This window comes from Trematomus bernacchii, unplaced genomic scaffold, assembly GCF_902827165.1.
Source record: "Trematomus bernacchii unplaced genomic scaffold, fTreBer1.1, whole genome shotgun sequence".
NCBI classification, from domain to species: domain Eukaryota; kingdom Metazoa; phylum Chordata; class Actinopteri; order Perciformes; family Nototheniidae; genus Trematomus; species Trematomus bernacchii.
In genome coordinates, this window is record NW_022987566.1 from 863,428 (window position 1) to 879,296 (window position 15,869).

The 15,869-nt window shown below is 44.3% G+C and overlaps 35 non-coding genes across 35 annotated transcripts; 18 read left to right on the forward strand and 17 right to left on the reverse strand.

Annotated features, from left to right (window-relative positions):
* Positions 1-4,363: 4,363 nt before the first annotated feature.
* trnaa-agc lies at positions 4,364-4,436 on the reverse strand. The gene has a single exon. It is a non-coding gene; the product is annotated as a tRNA-Ala (tRNA).
* Positions 4,437-4,571: 135 nt separating this feature from the next.
* trnas-gcu lies at positions 4,572-4,653 on the forward strand. The gene has a single exon. It is a non-coding gene; the product is annotated as a tRNA-Ser (tRNA).
* Positions 4,654-5,012: 359 nt separating this feature from the next.
* Positions 5,013-5,085, reverse strand: trnaa-agc. Its single transcript has one exon. It is a non-coding gene; the product is annotated as a tRNA-Ala (tRNA).
* A 135-nt stretch (positions 5,086-5,220) lies between these two features.
* trnas-gcu lies at positions 5,221-5,302 on the forward strand. Its single transcript has one exon. It is a non-coding gene; the product is annotated as a tRNA-Ser (tRNA).
* Positions 5,303-5,669: 367 nt separating this feature from the next.
* trnaa-agc lies at positions 5,670-5,742 on the reverse strand. The gene has a single exon. It is a non-coding gene; the product is annotated as a tRNA-Ala (tRNA).
* A 135-nt stretch (positions 5,743-5,877) lies between these two features.
* trnas-gcu lies at positions 5,878-5,959 on the forward strand. The gene has a single exon. It is a non-coding gene; the product is annotated as a tRNA-Ser (tRNA).
* Positions 5,960-6,326: 367 nt separating this feature from the next.
* On the reverse strand, positions 6,327-6,399 carry trnaa-agc. Its single transcript has one exon. It is a non-coding gene; the product is annotated as a tRNA-Ala (tRNA).
* Positions 6,400-6,534: 135 nt separating this feature from the next.
* On the forward strand, positions 6,535-6,616 carry trnas-gcu. Its single transcript has one exon. It is a non-coding gene; the product is annotated as a tRNA-Ser (tRNA).
* Positions 6,617-6,975: 359 nt separating this feature from the next.
* On the reverse strand, positions 6,976-7,048 carry trnaa-agc. Its single transcript has one exon. It is a non-coding gene; the product is annotated as a tRNA-Ala (tRNA).
* A 135-nt stretch (positions 7,049-7,183) lies between these two features.
* Positions 7,184-7,265, forward strand: trnas-gcu. Its single transcript has one exon. It is a non-coding gene; the product is annotated as a tRNA-Ser (tRNA).
* A 575-nt stretch (positions 7,266-7,840) lies between these two features.
* On the forward strand, positions 7,841-7,922 carry trnas-gcu. Its single transcript has one exon. It is a non-coding gene; the product is annotated as a tRNA-Ser (tRNA).
* Positions 7,923-8,289: 367 nt separating this feature from the next.
* On the reverse strand, positions 8,290-8,362 carry trnaa-agc. The gene has a single exon. It is a non-coding gene; the product is annotated as a tRNA-Ala (tRNA).
* A 135-nt stretch (positions 8,363-8,497) lies between these two features.
* On the forward strand, positions 8,498-8,579 carry trnas-gcu. Its single transcript has one exon. It is a non-coding gene; the product is annotated as a tRNA-Ser (tRNA).
* A 367-nt stretch (positions 8,580-8,946) lies between these two features.
* On the reverse strand, positions 8,947-9,019 carry trnaa-agc. Its single transcript has one exon. It is a non-coding gene; the product is annotated as a tRNA-Ala (tRNA).
* Positions 9,020-9,154: 135 nt separating this feature from the next.
* Positions 9,155-9,236, forward strand: trnas-gcu. Its single transcript has one exon. It is a non-coding gene; the product is annotated as a tRNA-Ser (tRNA).
* Positions 9,237-9,603: 367 nt separating this feature from the next.
* trnaa-agc lies at positions 9,604-9,676 on the reverse strand. Its single transcript has one exon. It is a non-coding gene; the product is annotated as a tRNA-Ala (tRNA).
* A 135-nt stretch (positions 9,677-9,811) lies between these two features.
* trnas-gcu lies at positions 9,812-9,893 on the forward strand. Its single transcript has one exon. It is a non-coding gene; the product is annotated as a tRNA-Ser (tRNA).
* Positions 9,894-10,260: 367 nt separating this feature from the next.
* trnaa-agc lies at positions 10,261-10,333 on the reverse strand. The gene has a single exon. It is a non-coding gene; the product is annotated as a tRNA-Ala (tRNA).
* A 135-nt stretch (positions 10,334-10,468) lies between these two features.
* trnas-gcu lies at positions 10,469-10,550 on the forward strand. The gene has a single exon. It is a non-coding gene; the product is annotated as a tRNA-Ser (tRNA).
* Positions 10,551-10,917: 367 nt separating this feature from the next.
* trnaa-agc lies at positions 10,918-10,990 on the reverse strand. The gene has a single exon. It is a non-coding gene; the product is annotated as a tRNA-Ala (tRNA).
* A 135-nt stretch (positions 10,991-11,125) lies between these two features.
* trnas-gcu lies at positions 11,126-11,207 on the forward strand. Its single transcript has one exon. It is a non-coding gene; the product is annotated as a tRNA-Ser (tRNA).
* A 367-nt stretch (positions 11,208-11,574) lies between these two features.
* Positions 11,575-11,647, reverse strand: trnaa-agc. The gene has a single exon. It is a non-coding gene; the product is annotated as a tRNA-Ala (tRNA).
* Positions 11,648-11,782: 135 nt separating this feature from the next.
* Positions 11,783-11,864, forward strand: trnas-gcu. The gene has a single exon. It is a non-coding gene; the product is annotated as a tRNA-Ser (tRNA).
* Positions 11,865-12,231: 367 nt separating this feature from the next.
* Positions 12,232-12,304, reverse strand: trnaa-agc. Its single transcript has one exon. It is a non-coding gene; the product is annotated as a tRNA-Ala (tRNA).
* A 135-nt stretch (positions 12,305-12,439) lies between these two features.
* trnas-gcu lies at positions 12,440-12,521 on the forward strand. The gene has a single exon. It is a non-coding gene; the product is annotated as a tRNA-Ser (tRNA).
* Positions 12,522-12,888: 367 nt separating this feature from the next.
* trnaa-agc lies at positions 12,889-12,961 on the reverse strand. The gene has a single exon. It is a non-coding gene; the product is annotated as a tRNA-Ala (tRNA).
* Positions 12,962-13,096: 135 nt separating this feature from the next.
* On the forward strand, positions 13,097-13,178 carry trnas-gcu. The gene has a single exon. It is a non-coding gene; the product is annotated as a tRNA-Ser (tRNA).
* Positions 13,179-13,545: 367 nt separating this feature from the next.
* trnaa-agc lies at positions 13,546-13,618 on the reverse strand. The gene has a single exon. It is a non-coding gene; the product is annotated as a tRNA-Ala (tRNA).
* Positions 13,619-13,753: 135 nt separating this feature from the next.
* On the forward strand, positions 13,754-13,835 carry trnas-gcu. Its single transcript has one exon. It is a non-coding gene; the product is annotated as a tRNA-Ser (tRNA).
* Positions 13,836-14,202: 367 nt separating this feature from the next.
* On the reverse strand, positions 14,203-14,275 carry trnaa-agc. Its single transcript has one exon. It is a non-coding gene; the product is annotated as a tRNA-Ala (tRNA).
* Positions 14,276-14,410: 135 nt separating this feature from the next.
* On the forward strand, positions 14,411-14,492 carry trnas-gcu. Its single transcript has one exon. It is a non-coding gene; the product is annotated as a tRNA-Ser (tRNA).
* A 359-nt stretch (positions 14,493-14,851) lies between these two features.
* Positions 14,852-14,924, reverse strand: trnaa-agc. The gene has a single exon. It is a non-coding gene; the product is annotated as a tRNA-Ala (tRNA).
* A 135-nt stretch (positions 14,925-15,059) lies between these two features.
* trnas-gcu lies at positions 15,060-15,141 on the forward strand. The gene has a single exon. It is a non-coding gene; the product is annotated as a tRNA-Ser (tRNA).
* Positions 15,142-15,509: 368 nt separating this feature from the next.
* Positions 15,510-15,582, reverse strand: trnaa-agc. The gene has a single exon. It is a non-coding gene; the product is annotated as a tRNA-Ala (tRNA).
* Positions 15,583-15,718: 136 nt separating this feature from the next.
* Positions 15,719-15,800, forward strand: trnas-gcu. Its single transcript has one exon. It is a non-coding gene; the product is annotated as a tRNA-Ser (tRNA).
* The last annotated feature ends 69 nt before the right edge of the window (positions 15,801-15,869 follow it).

Sequence of the window (15,869 nt, forward strand, 5' to 3'; positions counted from 1 at the left end):
GACACTCCTTGGGTGACTCGGACTTGGACTCGGACTCGACTACGACTCTCCCTTGGTGACTCGGACTTGGACTCGGACTCGAAGAGTGGTGACTCGAGAGTGACTTGGACTCGTGAATTGGTGACTTGACTACAACACTGATAAGTACCCTGTATCAAGATTGATGCAGAACAAGTGAAAGACTAGACACAATAACTCACCTCTGGGTACATTTGGGTGTATTTGCCGTATCTCTGGAACCCATTGGTCGATTTGGGTGATTGACACCTCTTTGTAACCGTTAGAGCCAATAGAATCGAGGGGAAGTTCCTAAATCCACCTAAACATTACAATTGAGGAGTGAGAGTGATGCGCACGTAGCTTGCCCAAAACCGGATGCTCCGTTACACTCTATATGAAAAATACTATTGCCATAAATGGCATGATGAATTATCAGTAATCATTTCAAAGTGATACAGAGACATTGGATTAAACTTCAGCAGTGATTATATGTGTTTTAATGCCCTTGAACACAACTTTTGATCAGAAAACAGCAAAGGTAAGACGTATTTGCCGTTTTGGCCCCGTAAAGTGAAGTTGTGTGTTGTCTTTCCTGGCTTTCGCTGCCGTGAGTTTTGGTCGCACAGTGATGTGCTTAAACCAATGGAATCTGTGGAATCTCAGCTTTCATATGATATCTAGTTTGTGCAGATAGCATGAAGTATAAAATATCGCTACCGTGAGTTATGTGCTAAGTGCGTTAGAATTTTTTCGCTTAGTGCTAATTTAGACGCTTGGTATGACCCTTGTGTTTCGTTTAGCTAAAAATTGTTAATATTGTCTGATAGCTGAGTTTCTTCCCATTAAGTGGGTATGACACATTAACCTGTTACACTCTATATGAAAAATACGTTGGGATTTGGAGTTGTTGATGGAGATGAATTGATGTCTGTCAGAGCGATAGTATTTAAACCAGGAGAGGGCTGTGCAGGTGATGAGGATGGAACGGTTGATCGTCTCAAATGTGGCGGTTAGGTCAAGAAGAATGAGAATTGAGAGGGAACCAGATTCAGCAGAGAGGATAATGTCGTTGGTGACCTTGAGTAGGGCATATTCTGTGCTGTGGTGAGTACGGAAACCAGATTGAAAAGGTTCATGAATGTTATTGCAGTCCAGGTGGGTTTTGAGTTGGGAGGCAACAGTTCGCTCCGGGATTTTTGACAGGAATTGGAGGTTAGAGATGGGCCGGTAATTATTGAGGGAGACAGGGTTGAGTCCAGGTTTTTTGAGTACGGGAGTGACAGCAGCGAGTTTCAGAGCAGGGGGGACGAGGCCAGTGGACAGAGAGGAGTTAATGACTGTGGTGATCAGAGGAGTGACTTGGGGGATGCAGGCCTTGACAAGGGTTGAGGGCATGGGGTCCGGGATGGAGGTTGAGGTATTCATGCCGGTGACTTGGGCAACTATGTCCAGTGAGGTAATTTGGCTGAAGGCTGTAAAAGGGTTCCGGATAAGGATGTGTGTAAATCTTCCTTTTGTGAGGATTGTAAGAAATTAACGTAATTTAGTTTAAACATACAGTAAGCTTAAAACTGTTTTATTCTGAAAACATTTCCGGTTAGCATTGGCTTGTGGCTGACGTGGGTTGCTAAAGTTTATTTTGAAAAGCTTTACTGGAAGGAGTCTTCGTTTATCAACAGTGACGTCACTTCCGGTTTTACGTTAACAACGATTACAGCCGTTAAAATGCATTAACCTCTTAAGGACGACGGTTTCCCCAGTGGACCCCCCCCACCGTTTTTTTTCGAGACTGAGTCTCAGGGCTTCTTAACATTTATGAAACTTTTAATGTGTAGCACCAGATTAACGGGAAGAATCTCAGCTAACTGAAGATATTAACCATTTTTACCAAAACAAAACACAAGGGTAATACCAAGCCTCTGAATTAGCACTAAGCGAAAAAATGCTAACGCACTTTAGCACAGAACTCAAGATAAAGATACCCTTATTACTTATCGTAGCTGCACATACAATATATCCGATTAAAGCTGAGACTCCACAGATTATATAGGTATAGTATCATCACTGAGCGATCCGAACTCGCGACAGGGGAAGCAAACACAGACATCACAACACGTACCTTTACGGAGCTTTTACGGGAGATCGTCTCACCGTAGCTGTCAATCTGATCAAAAGACGTGTTCAATGGCATTAAAACGAGAAAGAACGTGGCTGACTCGGTTGATCCATAGGTTAATAATGTATCTGTGGCTTTCAAAAAAATATTTATAATCCATAATTCCATTTTTATGTAAAAATCGGAGCAGAAAAGTTAGCTGCTAATGGTAGCCAACAGAGTGTATGCAGCTTCCGGTTTTGGCCACGCGTCACTCTCATTCCTTATTTGTTAATGTGTTGGTGTGTGTAGAACTTCCCCTCGATTCCATTGGGTCTAGTGGTTATAAAGACATTTCATTCATCAAAATCGACCAAGGGGGGCCAGAGATATGGAAAATCCACCCAAATAACCCCAGAAGTGTTTTGTTTTTGCTAAATTTCTCTAAAAAGGTCAAATTTCACTTGTTTTGCATCAATCTTGATACAGGGTGCTTATTATATGTTTTACTTTGGATTCCTAAAGCTTTTAGTCTACTAACCCATCATCCAAGGGTAGTTTTCACTATAAGTAAAAAATAATCTTTGGACGGACACTATAATTTACAGTTTTTTACTATGTTCAATCTGAATTTTCTTTAAAATAAAAAACATCTATATTGATCCTGACTTTTCTACATCCAACTCACAGGTTTATCATTACTTTGAGAACAAAGATTATTAATGTAACCCTTTTAGAAGGGAAGATATGGTCATTTGTTCTGGGAATGTCATTTTCGAGCCTGAGACCTGAAAAACAGGCTCAGGGCTTAAGAGGTTAAATACAAAGTCATGAAAGAGTGTATGAGGAGAAAAGGCGTGTGTAGTTATACAATGACCACACAACGTCTAAATCCTCTGTTATGCGCGATATCGGACATTGGAGAGAGAGAAGGGCGGACCCCTACGTCAGCTGCCATTTGAAAGGAGGAGCCAAGAAATAGATACAGACGGGCGACAGCGGGATCTCAGCCTCTTCTTCACCCCATCGCTGCAGCCTCGGGACCACAGCTGTTGTCCCACTACTCCTCTGTTTGTTTCATTACCACGCTACTTAATTAAAGTACCAAATTGAACCTTTTCAGAGACTCCATTAGACTCTTTATTTTATCTTCTCTCCTGGACGCGAGAACAACAAACACAATTCAACAAGATGAACATTGTAAATAAAACTGTGGAATTTTAAAAGTATATAAATGATTATTTTTCTTTCCACAGAACCCTTAAGAGCTAGGGTTTGTTTTTAAGTTAATTATCAACTGAGATTGAACATGTATTACTTTGCTCTTACTTCTCTTCTATTCATTGATATATCTGTTGCTGCTGCAGATACACCATTTCCCTACATGGATATATTTATTTATCCAAAGTAATCTTATAGTCTTTGTAATCAATTTGAATCTTGTCCTGACTGTTTCTTGTGAGCTATATCCTCTCATGCATGGGTGAAAAGGTCCAATAAAAAAAAAATAACAGTGATGCTCTGTTGAACCCTATTAAGATGATTTATTGTATAGATGTATTTATCTATAGGTTGAAAATGGTATAATGATTTAAATGGAGCTTTCTGGATGTGAAATTGTTTTACCTTAACTATTTTAAAAGTCAAAAAGTCCATTCTTTCGCCATTTTCCTCTCCCTCTGTAACACTGAGACAACCTCAAAAGAAACACACACTTAAAGGTCGGGTAGGTAAGAATAGAGAAACAAAATCTGCCCCTTCCTTCATACTTCCTTACAGAGCCCCTCCTCCAACACACACGAACGCGCACATGACCAATGAGGGCACGAGATAAGTTTGTGCACGAGATGGAAGGCTGACAGGCAGGTAGGCCATCCAATTATCTGCCATGGGCCGAGGCAGATAATTGGACTTGCTTTTTACAGGGCCACGGCTTCCACCAATGAAATATTTGTATATATTTATTGTCAAAGCATTTAATGTATTCAATGCAAAACACAGCTGAGGCCACCGAAAAACCAGGCGGAATGCTCTCCTTGTTTTGACAAGTCTGTTGTGGGGTACCTTTCCTTCCATAATGACACGTTCCCAATTACCATATTGTTGGCTTGTAAGTGAGGAAATCGTTGTTAGACGTTGTGGTCTCGCTAACATTCCAAACCAGATTGGCTGGAAAAGTTGAACAGTATGAGTCTGATCATCCAGCAAATATCTTAAATCTTACAGTTTTTACCTTCTATTTCCTGAACTGAAATACTAAAGTTTGTTTGGAGAATGCGGGCATCGATCCCGCTACCTCTCGCATGCTAAGCGAGCACTCTACCATTTGAGCTAATTCCCCTATACAACAATGCTCTTGCAGTTCTTCTAAGTTGTTTTCTCCAACTCTCCTCCGTGCCATTCCTTTCGAGGGCCTACATAAACACTCTGAATCTTGACCCGACTCGTACGTTTACTGGAAAACTCGTGAAAACAGGACGAGGTGGCCGAGTGGTTAAGGCGATGGACTGCTAATCCATTGTGCTCTGCACGCGTGGGTTCGAATCCCATCCTCGTCGTAGTAAGGTTTAGTTCAATGAACCTGCTGCAATATGGCAAAAAGCCAGCGTTTTCTGCTGCAGCACACCAGGGTAAACTGAACAAAAGACAGTTGAGGCCACCGAAAAACCAGGCGGAATGCTCTCCTTGTTTCGACAAGTCTGTTGTGGGGTACCTGTCCTTCCATAATGCCACGTTCCCAATTACCATATTGTTGGCTTGTAAGTGAGGAAATCGTTGTTAGACGTTGTGGTCTCGCTAACATTCCAAACCAGATTGGCTGGAAAAGTTGAACAGTATGAGTCTGATCATCCAGCAAATATCTTAAATCTTACAGTTTTTACCTTCTATTTCCTGAACTGAAATACTAAAGTTTGTTTGGAGAATGCGGGCATCGATCCCGCTACCTCTCGCATGCTAAGCGAGCACTCTACCATTTGAGCTAATTCCCCTATACAACAATGCTCTTGCAGTTCTTCTAAGTTGTTTTCTCCAACTCTCCTCCGTGCCATTCCTTTCGAGGGCCTACATAAACACTCTGAATCTTGACCCGACTCGTACGTTTACTGGAAAACTCGTGAAAACAGGACGAGGTGGCCGAGTGGTTAAGGCGATGGACTGCTAATCCATTGTGCTCTGCACGCGTGGGTTCGAATCCCATCCTCGTCGTAGTAAGGTTTAGTTCAATGAACCTGCTGCAATATGGCAAAAAGCCAGCGATTTCTGCTGCAGCACACCAGGGTAAACTGAACAAAAGACAGTTGAGGCCACCGAAAAACCAGGCGGAATGCTCTCCTTGTTTCGACAAGTCTGTTGTGGGGTACCTGTCCTTCCATAATGCCATAATGCCACGTTCTCAATTACCATATTGTTGGCTTGTACGTGAGGAAATCGTTGTTAGACGTTGTGGTCTCGCTAACATTCCAAACCAGATTGGCTGGAAAAGTTGAACAGTATGAGTCTGATCATCCAGCAAATATCTTAAATCTTACAGTTTTTACCTTCTATTTCCTGAACTGAAATACTAAAGTTTGTTTGGAGAATGCGGGCATCGATCCCGCTACCTCTCGCATGCTAAGCGAGCGCTCTACCATTTGAGCTAATTCCCCTATACAACAATGCTCTTGCAGTTCTTCTAAGTTGTTTTCTCAAACTCTCCTCCGTGCCATTCCTTTCGAGGGCCTACATAAACACTCTGAATCTTGACCCGACTCGTACGTTTACTGGAAAACTCGTGAAAACAGGACGAGGTGGCCGAGTGGTTAAGGCGATGGACTGCTAATCCATTGTGCTCTGCACGCGTGGGTTCGAATCCCATCCTCGTCGTAGTAAGGTTTAGTTCAATGAACCTGCTGCAATATGGCAAAAAGCCAGCGATTTCTGCTGCAGCACACCAGGGTAAACTGAACAAAAGACAGTTGAGGCCACCGAAAAACCAGGCGGAATGCTCTCCTTGTTTCGACAAGTCTGTTGTGGGGTACCTGTCCTTCCATAATGCCATAATGCCACGTTCTCAATTACCATATTGTTGGCTTGTACGTGAGGAAATCGTTGTTAGACGTTGTGGTCTCGCTAACATTCCAAACCAGATTGGCTGGAAAAGTTGAACAGTATGAGTCTGATCATCCAGCAAATATCTTAAATCTTACAGTTTTTACCTTCTATTTCCTGAACTGAAATACTAAAGTTTGTTTGGAGAATGCGGGCATCGATCCCGCTACCTCTCGCATGCTAAGCGAGCGCTCTACCATTTGAGCTAATTCCCCTATACAACAATGCTCTTGCAGTTCTTCTAAGTTGTTTTCTCCAACTCTCCTCCGTGCCATTCCTTTCGAGGGCCTACATAAACACTCTGAATCTTGACCCGACTCGTACGTTTACTGGAAAACTCGTGAAAACAGGACGAGGTGGCCGAGTGGTTAAGGCGATGGACTGCTAATCCATTGTGCTCTGCACGCGTGGGTTCGAATCCCATCCTCGTCGTAGTAAGGTTTAGTTCAATGAACCTGCTGCAATATGGCAAAAAGCCAGCGATTTCTGCTGCAGCACACCAGGGTAAACTGAACAAAAGACAGTTGAGGCCACCGAAAAACCAGGCGGAATGCTCTCCTTGTTTCGACAAGTCTGTTGTGGGGTACCTGTCCTTCCATAATGCCACGTTCCCAATTACCATATTGTTGGCTTGTACGTGAGGAAATCGTTGTTAGACGTTGTGGTCTCGCTAACATTCCAAACCAGATTGGCTGGAAAAGTTGAACAGTATGAGTCTGATCATCCAGCAAATATCTTAAATCTTACAGTTTTTACCTTCTATTTCCTGAACTGAAATACTAAAGTTTTTTTGGAGAATGCGGGCATCGATCCCGCTACCTCTCGCATGCTAAGCGAGCCCTCTACCATTTGAGCTAATTCCCCTATACAACAATGCTCTTGGAGTTCTTCTAAGTTATTTTCTCCAACTCTCCTCCGTGCCATTCCTTTCGAGGGCCTACATAAACACTCTGAATCTTGACCCGACTCGTACGTTTACTGGAAAACTCGTGAAAACAGGACGAGGTGGCCGAGTGGTTAAGGCGATGGACTGCTAATCCATTGTGCTCTGCACGCGTGGGTTCGAATCCCATCCTCGTCATAGTAAGGTTTAGTTCAATGAACCTGCTGCAATATGGCAAAAAGCCAGCGATTTCTGCTGCAGCACACCAGGGTAAACTGAACAAAAGACAGTTGAGGCCACCGAAAAACCAGGCGGAATGCTCTCCTTGTTTCGACAAGTCTGTTGTGGGGTACCTGTCCTTCCATAATGCCATAATGCCACGTTCCCAATTACCATATTGTTGGCTTGTACGTGAGGAAATCGTTGTTAGACGTTGTGGTCTCGCTAACATTCCAAACCAGATTGGCTGGAAAAGTTGAACAGTATGAGTCTGATCATCCAGCAAATATCTTAAATCTTACAGTTTTTACCTTCTATTTCCTGAACTGCAATACTAAAGTTTGTTTGGAGAATGCGGGCATCGATCCCCCTACCTCTCGCATGCTAAGCGAGCACTCTACCATTTGAGCTAATTCCCCTATACAACAATGCTCTTGCAGTTCTTCTAAGTTGTTTTCTCCAACTCTCCTCCGTGCCATTCCTTTCGAGGGCCTACATAAACACTCTGAATCTTGACCCGACTCGTACGTTTACTGGAAAACTTGTGAAAACAGGACGAGGCGGCCGAGTGGTTAAGGCGATGGACTGCTAATCCATTGTGCTCTGCACGCGTGGGTTCTTATCCCATCCTCGTCGTAGTAAGGTTTAGTTCAATGAACCTGCTGCAATATGGCAAAAAGCCAGCGATTTCTGCTGCAGCACACCAGGGTAAACTGAACAAAAGACAGTTGAGGCCACCGAAAAACCAGGCGGAATGCTCTCCTTGTTTCGACAAGTCTGTTGTGGGGTACCTGTCCTTCCATAATGCCATAATGCCACGTTCTCAATTACCATATTGTTGGCTTGTACGTGAGGAAATCGTTGTTAGACGTTGTGGTCTCGCTAACATTCCAAACCAGATTGGCTGGAAAAGTTGAACAGTATGAGTCTGATCATCCAGCAAATATCTTAAATCTTACAGTTTTTACCTTCTATTTCCTGAACTGAAATACTAAAGTTTGTTTGGAGAATGCGGGCATCGATCCCGCTACCTCTCGCATGCTAAGCGAGCACTCTACCATTTGAGCTAATTCCCCTATACAACAATGCTCTTGCAGTTCTTCTAAGTTGTTTTCTCCAACTCTCCTCCGTGCCATTCCTTTCGAGGGCCTACATAAACACTCTGAATCTTGACCCGACTCGTACGTTTACTGGAAAACTCGTGAAAACAGGACGAGGTGGCCGAGTGGTTAAGGCGATGGACTGCTAATCCATTGTGCTCTGCACGCGTGGGTTCGAATCCCATCCTCATCGTAGTAAGGTTTAGTTCAATGAACCTGCTGCAATATGGCAAAAAGCCAGCGATTTCTGCTGCAGCACACCAGGGTAAACTGAACAAAAGACAGTTGAGGCCACCGAAAAACCAGGCGGAATGCTCTCCTTGTTTCGACAAGTCTGTTGTGGGGTACCTGTCCTTCCATAATGCCATAATGCCACGTTCCCAATTACCATATTGTTGGCTTCTACGAGAGGAAATCGTTGTTAGACGTTGTGGTCTCGCTAACATTCCAAACCAGATTGGCTGGAAAAGTTGAACAGTATGAGTCTGATCATCCAGCAAATATCTTAAATCTTACAGTTTTTACCTTCTATTTCCTGAACTGAAATACTAAAGTTTTTTTGGAGAATGCGGGCATCGATCCCGCTACCTCTCGCATGCTAAGCGAGCGCTCTACCATTTGAGCTAATTCCCCTATACAACAATGCTCTTGCAGTTCTTCTAAGTTGTTTTCTCCAACTCTCCTCCGTGCCATTCCTTTCGAGGGCCTACATAAACACTCTGAATCTTGACCCGACTCGTACGTTTACTGGAAAACTTGTGAAAACAGGAAGAGGTGGCGGAGTGGTTAAGGCGATGGACTGCTAATCCATTGTGCTCTGCACGCGTGTGTTCGAATCCCATCCTCGTCGTAGTAAGGTTTAGTTCAATGAACCTGCTGCAATATGGCAAAAAGCCAGCGATTTCTGCTGCAGCACACCAGGGTAAACTGAACAAAAGACAGTTGAGGCCACCGAAAAACCAGGCGGAATGCTCTCCTTGTTTCGACAAGTCTGTTGTGGGGTACCTGTCCTTCCATAATGCCATAATGCCACGTTCCCAATTACCATATTGTTGGCTTCTACGAGAGGAAATCGTTGTTAGACGTTGTGGTCTCGCTAACATTCCAAACCAGATTGGCTGGAAAAGTTGAACAGTATGAGTCTGATCATCCAGCAAATATCTTAAATCTTACAGTTTTTACCTTCTATTTCCTGAACTGAAATACTAAAGTTTTTTTGGAGAATGCGGGCATCGATCCCGCTACCTCTCGCATGCTAAGCGAGCACTCTACCATTTGAGCTAATTCCCCTATACAACAATGCTCTTGCAGTTCTTCTAAGTTGTTTTCTCCAACTCTCCTCCGTGCCATTCCTTTCGAGGGCCTACATAAACACTCTGAATCTTGACCCGACTCGTACGTTTACTGGAAAACTCGTGAAAACAGGACGAGGTGGCCGAGTGGTTAAGGCGATGGACTGCTAATCCATTGTGCTCTGCACGCGTGGGTTCGAATCCCATCCTCGTCGTAGTAAGGTTTAGTTCAATGAACCTGCTGCAATATGGCAAAAAGCCAGCGATTTCTGCTGCAGCACACCAGGGTAAACTGAACAAAAGACAGTTGAGTCCACCGAAAAACCAGGCGGAATGCTCTCCTTGTTTCGACAAGTCTGTTGTGGGGTACCTGTCCTTCCATAATGCCATAATGCCACGTTCCCAATTACCATATTGTTGGCTTCTACGAGAGGAAATCGTTGTTAGACGTTGTGGTCTCGCTAACATTCCAAACCAGATTGGCTGGAAAAGTTGAACAGTATGAGTCTGATCATCCAGCAAATATCTTAAATCTTACAGTTTTTACCTTCTATTTCCTGAACTGAAATACTAAAGTTTTTTTGGAGAATGCGGGCATCGATCCCGCTACCTCTCGCATGCTAAGCGAGCACTCTACCATTTGAGCTAATTCCCCTATACAACAATGCTCTTGCAGTTCTTCTAAGTTGTTTTCTCCAACTCTCCTCCGTGCCATTCCTTTCGAGGGCCTACATAAACACTCTGAATCTTGACCCGACTCGTACGTTTACTGGAAAACTCGTGAAAACAGGACGAGGTGGCCGAGTGGTTAAGGCGATGGACTGCTAATCCATTGTGCTCTGCACGCGTGGGTTCGAATCCCATCCTCGTCGTAGTAAGGTTTAGTTCAATGAACCTGCTGCAATATGGCAAAAAGCCAGCGTTTTCTGTTGCAGCACACCAGGGTAAACTGAACAAAAGACAGTTGAGGCCACCGAAAAACCAGGCGGAATGCTCTCCTTGTTTCGACAAGTCTGTTGTGGGGTACCTGTCCTTCCATAATGCCATAATGCCACGTTCCCAATTACCATATTGTTGGCTTCTACGTGAGGAAATCGTTGTTAGACGTTGTGGTCTCGCTAACATTCCAAACCAGATTGGCTGGAAAAGTTGAACAGTATGAGTCTGATCATCCAGCAAATATCTTAAATCTTACAGTTTTTACCTTCTATTTCCTGAACTGAAATACTAAAGTTTTTTTGGAGAATGCGGGCATCGATCCCGCTACCTCTCGCATGCTAAGCGAGCACTCTACCATTTGAGCTAATTCCCCTATACAACAATGCTCTTGCAGTTCTTCTAAGTTGTTTTCTCCAACTCTCCTCCGTGCCATTCCTTTCGAGGGCCTACATAAACACTCTGAATCTTGACCCGACTCGTACGTTTACTGGAAAACTCGTGAAAACAGGACGAGGTGGCCGAGTGGTTAAGGCGATGGACTGCTAATCCATTGTGCTCTGCACGCGTGGGTTCGAATCCCATCCTCGTCGTAGTAAGGTTTAGTTCAATGAACCTGCTGCAATATGGCAAAAAGCCAGCGATTTCTGTTGCAGCACACCAGGGTAAACTGAACAAAAGACAGTTGAGGCCACCGAAAAACCAGGCGGAATGCTCTCCTTGTTTCGACAAGTCTGTTGTGGGGTACCTGTCCTTCCATAATGCCATAATGCCACGTTCCCAATTACCATATTGTTGGCTTCTACGTGAGGAAATCGTTGTTAGACGTTGTGGTCTCGCTAACATTCCAAACCAGATTGGCTGGAAAAGTTGAACAGTATGAGTCTGATCATCCAGCAAATATCTTAAATCTTACAGTTTTTACCTTCTATTTCCTGAACTGAAATACTAAAGTTTGTTTGGAGAATGCGGGCATCGATCCCGCTACCTCTCGCATGCTAAGCGAGCACTCTACCATTTGAGCTAATTCCCCTATACAACAATGCTCTTGCAGTTCTTCTAAGTTGTTTTCTCCAACTCTCCTCCGTGCCATTCCTTTCGAGGGCCTACATAAACACTCTGAATCTTGACCCGACTCGTACGTTTACTGGAAAACTCGTGAAAACAGGACGAGGTGGCCGAGTGGTTAAGGCGATGGACTGCTAATCCATTGTGCTCTGCACGCGTGGGTTCGAATCCCATCCTCGTCGTAGTAAGGTTTAGTTCAATGAACCTGCTGCAATATGGCAAAAAGCCAGCGTTTTCTGTTGCAGCACACCAGGGTAAACTGAACAAAAGACAGTTGAGGCCACCGAAAAACCAGGCGGAATGCTCTCCTTGTTTCGACAAGTCTGTTGTGGGGTACCTGTCCTTCCATAATGCCATAATGCCACGTTCTCAATTACCATATTGTTGGCTTGTACGTGAGGAAATCGTTGTTAGACGTTGTGGTCTCGCTAACATTCCAAACCAGATTGGCTGGAAAAGTTGAACAGTATGAGTCTGATCATCCAGCAAATATCTTAAATCTTACAGTTTTTACCTTCTATTTCCTGAACTGAAATACTAAAGTTTGTTTGGAGAATGCGGGCATCGATCCCGCTACCTCTCGCATGCTAAGCGAGCACTCTACCATTTGAGCTAATTCCCCTATACAACAATGCTCTTGCAGTTCTTCTAAGTTGTTTTCTCCAACTCTCCTCCGTGCCATTCCTTTCGAGGGCCTACATAAACACTCTGAATCTTGACCCGACTCGTACGTTTACTGGAAAACTCGTGAAAACAGGACGAGGTGGCCGAGTGGTTAAGGCGATGGACTGCTAATCCATTGTGCTCTGCACGCGTGGGTTCGAATCCCATCCTCGTCGTAGTAAGGTTTAGTTCAATGAACCTGCTGCAATATGGCAAAAAGCCAGCGATTTCTGCTGCAGCACACCAGGGTAAACTGAACAAAAGACAGTTGAGGCCACCGAAAAACCAGGCGGAATGCTCTCCTTGTTTCGACAAGTCTGTTGTGGGGTACCTGTCCTTCCATAATGCCATAATGCCACGTTCCCAATTACCATATTGTTGGCTTCTACGTGAGGAAATCGTTGTTAGACGTTGTGGTCTCGCTAACATTCCAAACCAGATTGGCTGGAAAAGTTGAACAGTATGAGTCTGATCATCCAGCAAATATCTTAAATCTTACAGTTTTTACCTTCTATTTCCTGAACTGAAATACTAAAGTTTTTTTGGAGAATGCGGGCATCGATCCCGCTACCTCTCGCATGCTAAGCGAGCGCTCTACCATTTGAGCTAATTCCCCTATACAACAATGCTCTTGCAGTTCTTCTAAGTTGTTTTCTCAAACTCTCCTCCGTGCCATTCCTTTCGAGGGCCTACATAAACACTCTGAATCTTGACCCGACTCGTACGTTTACTGGAAAACTCTTGAAAACAGGATGCGGTGGCCGAGTGGTTAAGGCGATGGACTGCTAATCCATTGTGCTCTGCACGCGTGTGTTCGAATCCCATCCTCGTCGTAGTAAGGTTTAGTTCAATGAACCTGCTGCAATATGGCAAAAAGCCAGCGATTTCTGCTGCAGCACACCAGGGTAAACTGAACAAAAGACAGTTGAGGCCACCGAAAAACCAGGCGGAATGCTCTCCTTGTTTCGACAAGTCTGTTGTGGGGTACCTGTCCTTCCATAATGCCATAATGCCACGTTCCCAATTACCATATTGTTGGCTTCTACGAGAGGAAATCGTTGTTAGACGTTGTGGTCTCGCTAACATTCCAAACCAGATTGGCTGGAAAAGTTGAACAGTATGAGTCTGATCATCCAGCAAATATCTTAAATCTTACAGTTTTTACCTTCTATTTCCTGAACTGAAATACTAAAGTTTTTTTGGAGAATGCGGGCATCGATCCCGCTACCTCTCGCATGCTAAGCGAGCACTCTACCATTTGAGCTAATTCCCCTATACAACAATGCTCTTGCAGTTCTTCTAAGTTGTTTTCTCCAACTCTCCTCTGTGCCATTCCTTTCGAGGGCCTACATAAACACTCTGAATCTTGACCCGAGTCGTACGTTTACTGGAAAACTCGTGAAAACAGGACGAGGTGGCCGAGTGGTTAAGGCGATGGACTGCTAATCCATTGTGCTCTGCACGCGTGGGTTCGAATCCCATCCTCGTCGTAGTAAGGTTTAGTTCAATGAACCTGCTGCAATATGGCAAAAAGCCAGCGTTTTCTGTTGCAGCACACCAGGGTAAACTGAACAAAAGACAGTTGAGTCCACCGAAAAACCAGGCGGAATGCTCTCCTTGTTTCGACAAGTCTGTTGTGGGGTACCTGTCCTTCCATAATGCCATAATGCCACGTTCCCAATTACCATATTGTTGGCTTCTACGAGAGGAAATCGTTGTTAGACGTTGTGGTCTCGCTAACATTCCAAACCAGATTGGCTGGAAAAGTTGAACAGTATGAGTCTGATCATCCAGCAAATATCTTAAATCTTACAGTTTTTACCTTCTATTTCCTGAACTGAAATACTAAAGTTTTTTTGGAGAATGCGGGCATCGATCCCGCTACCTCTCGCATGCTAAGCGAGCACTCTACCATTTGAGCTAATTCCCCTATACAACAATGCTCTTGCAGTTCTTCTAAGTTGTTTTCTCCAACTCTCCTCCATGCCATTCCTTTCGAGGGCCTACATAAACACTCTGAATCTTGACCCGACTTGTACGTTTACTGGAAAACTCGTGAAAACAGGACAAGGTGGCCGAGTGGTTAAGGCGATGGACTGCTAATCCATTGTGCTCTGCACGCGTGGGTTCGAATCCCATCCTCGTCGTAGCAAGGTTTAGTTCAATGAACCTGCTGCAATATGGCAAAAAGCCAGCGATTTCTGCTGCAGCACACCAGGGTAAACTGAACAAAAGACAGTTGAGGCCACCGAAAAACCAGGCGGAATGCTCTCCTTGTTTCGACAAGTCTGTTGTGGGGTACCTGTCCTTCCATAATGCCACGTTCCCAATTACCATATTGTTGGCTTCTACGTGAGGAAATCGTTGTTAGACGTTGTGGTCTCGCTAACATTCCAAACCAGATTGGCTGGAAAAGTTGAACAGTATGAGTCTGATCATCCAGCAAATATCTTAAATCTTACAGTTTTTACCTTCTATTTCCTGAACTGAAATACTAAAGTTTGTTTGGAGAATGCGGGCATCGATCCCGCTACCTCTCGCATGCTAAGCGAGCACTCTACCATTTGAGCTAATTCCCCTATACAACAATGCTCTTGCAGTTCTTCTAAGTTGTTTTCTCCAACTCTCCTCCGTGCCATTCCTTTCGAGGGCCTACATAAACACTCTGAATCTTGACCCGACTCGTACGTTTACTGGAAAACTCGTGAAAACAGGACGAGGTGGCCGAGTGGTTAAGGCGATGGACTGCTAATCCATTGTGCTCTGCACGCGTGGGTTCGAATCCCATCCTCGTCGTAGTAAGGTTTAGTTCAATGAACCTGCTGCAATATGGCAAAAAGCCAGCGATTTCTGCTGCAGCACACCAGGGTAAACTGAACAAAAGACAGTTGAGGCCACCGAAAAACCAGGCGGAATGCTCTCCTTGTTTCGACAAGTCTGTTGTGGGGTACCTGTCCTTCCATAATGCCATAATGCCACGTTCCCAATTACCATATTGTTGGCTTCTACGATGAGGAAATCGTTGTTAGACGTTGTGGTCTCGCTAACATTCCAAACCAGATTGGCTGGAAAAGTTGAACAGTATGAGTCTGATCATCCAGCAAATATCTTAAATCTTACAGTTTTTACCTTCTATTTCCTGAACTGAAATACTAAAGTTTTTTTGGAGAATGCGGGCATCGATCCCGCTACCTCTCGCATGCTAAGCGAGCACTCTACCATTTGAGCTAATTCCCCTATACAACAATGCTCTTGCAGTTCTTCTAAGTTGTTTTCTCCAACTCTCCTCCGTGCCATTCCTTTCGAGGGGCCTACATAAACACTCTGAATCTTGACCCGACTCGTACGTTTACTGGAAAACTCGTGAAAACAGGACGAGGTGGCCGAGTGGTTAAGGCGATGGACTGCTAATCCATTGTGCTCTGCACGCGTGGGTTCGAATCCCATCCTCGTCGTAGTAAGGTTTAGTTCAATGAACCTGCTGCAATATGGCAAAAAGCCAGCGATTTCTGCTGCAGCACACC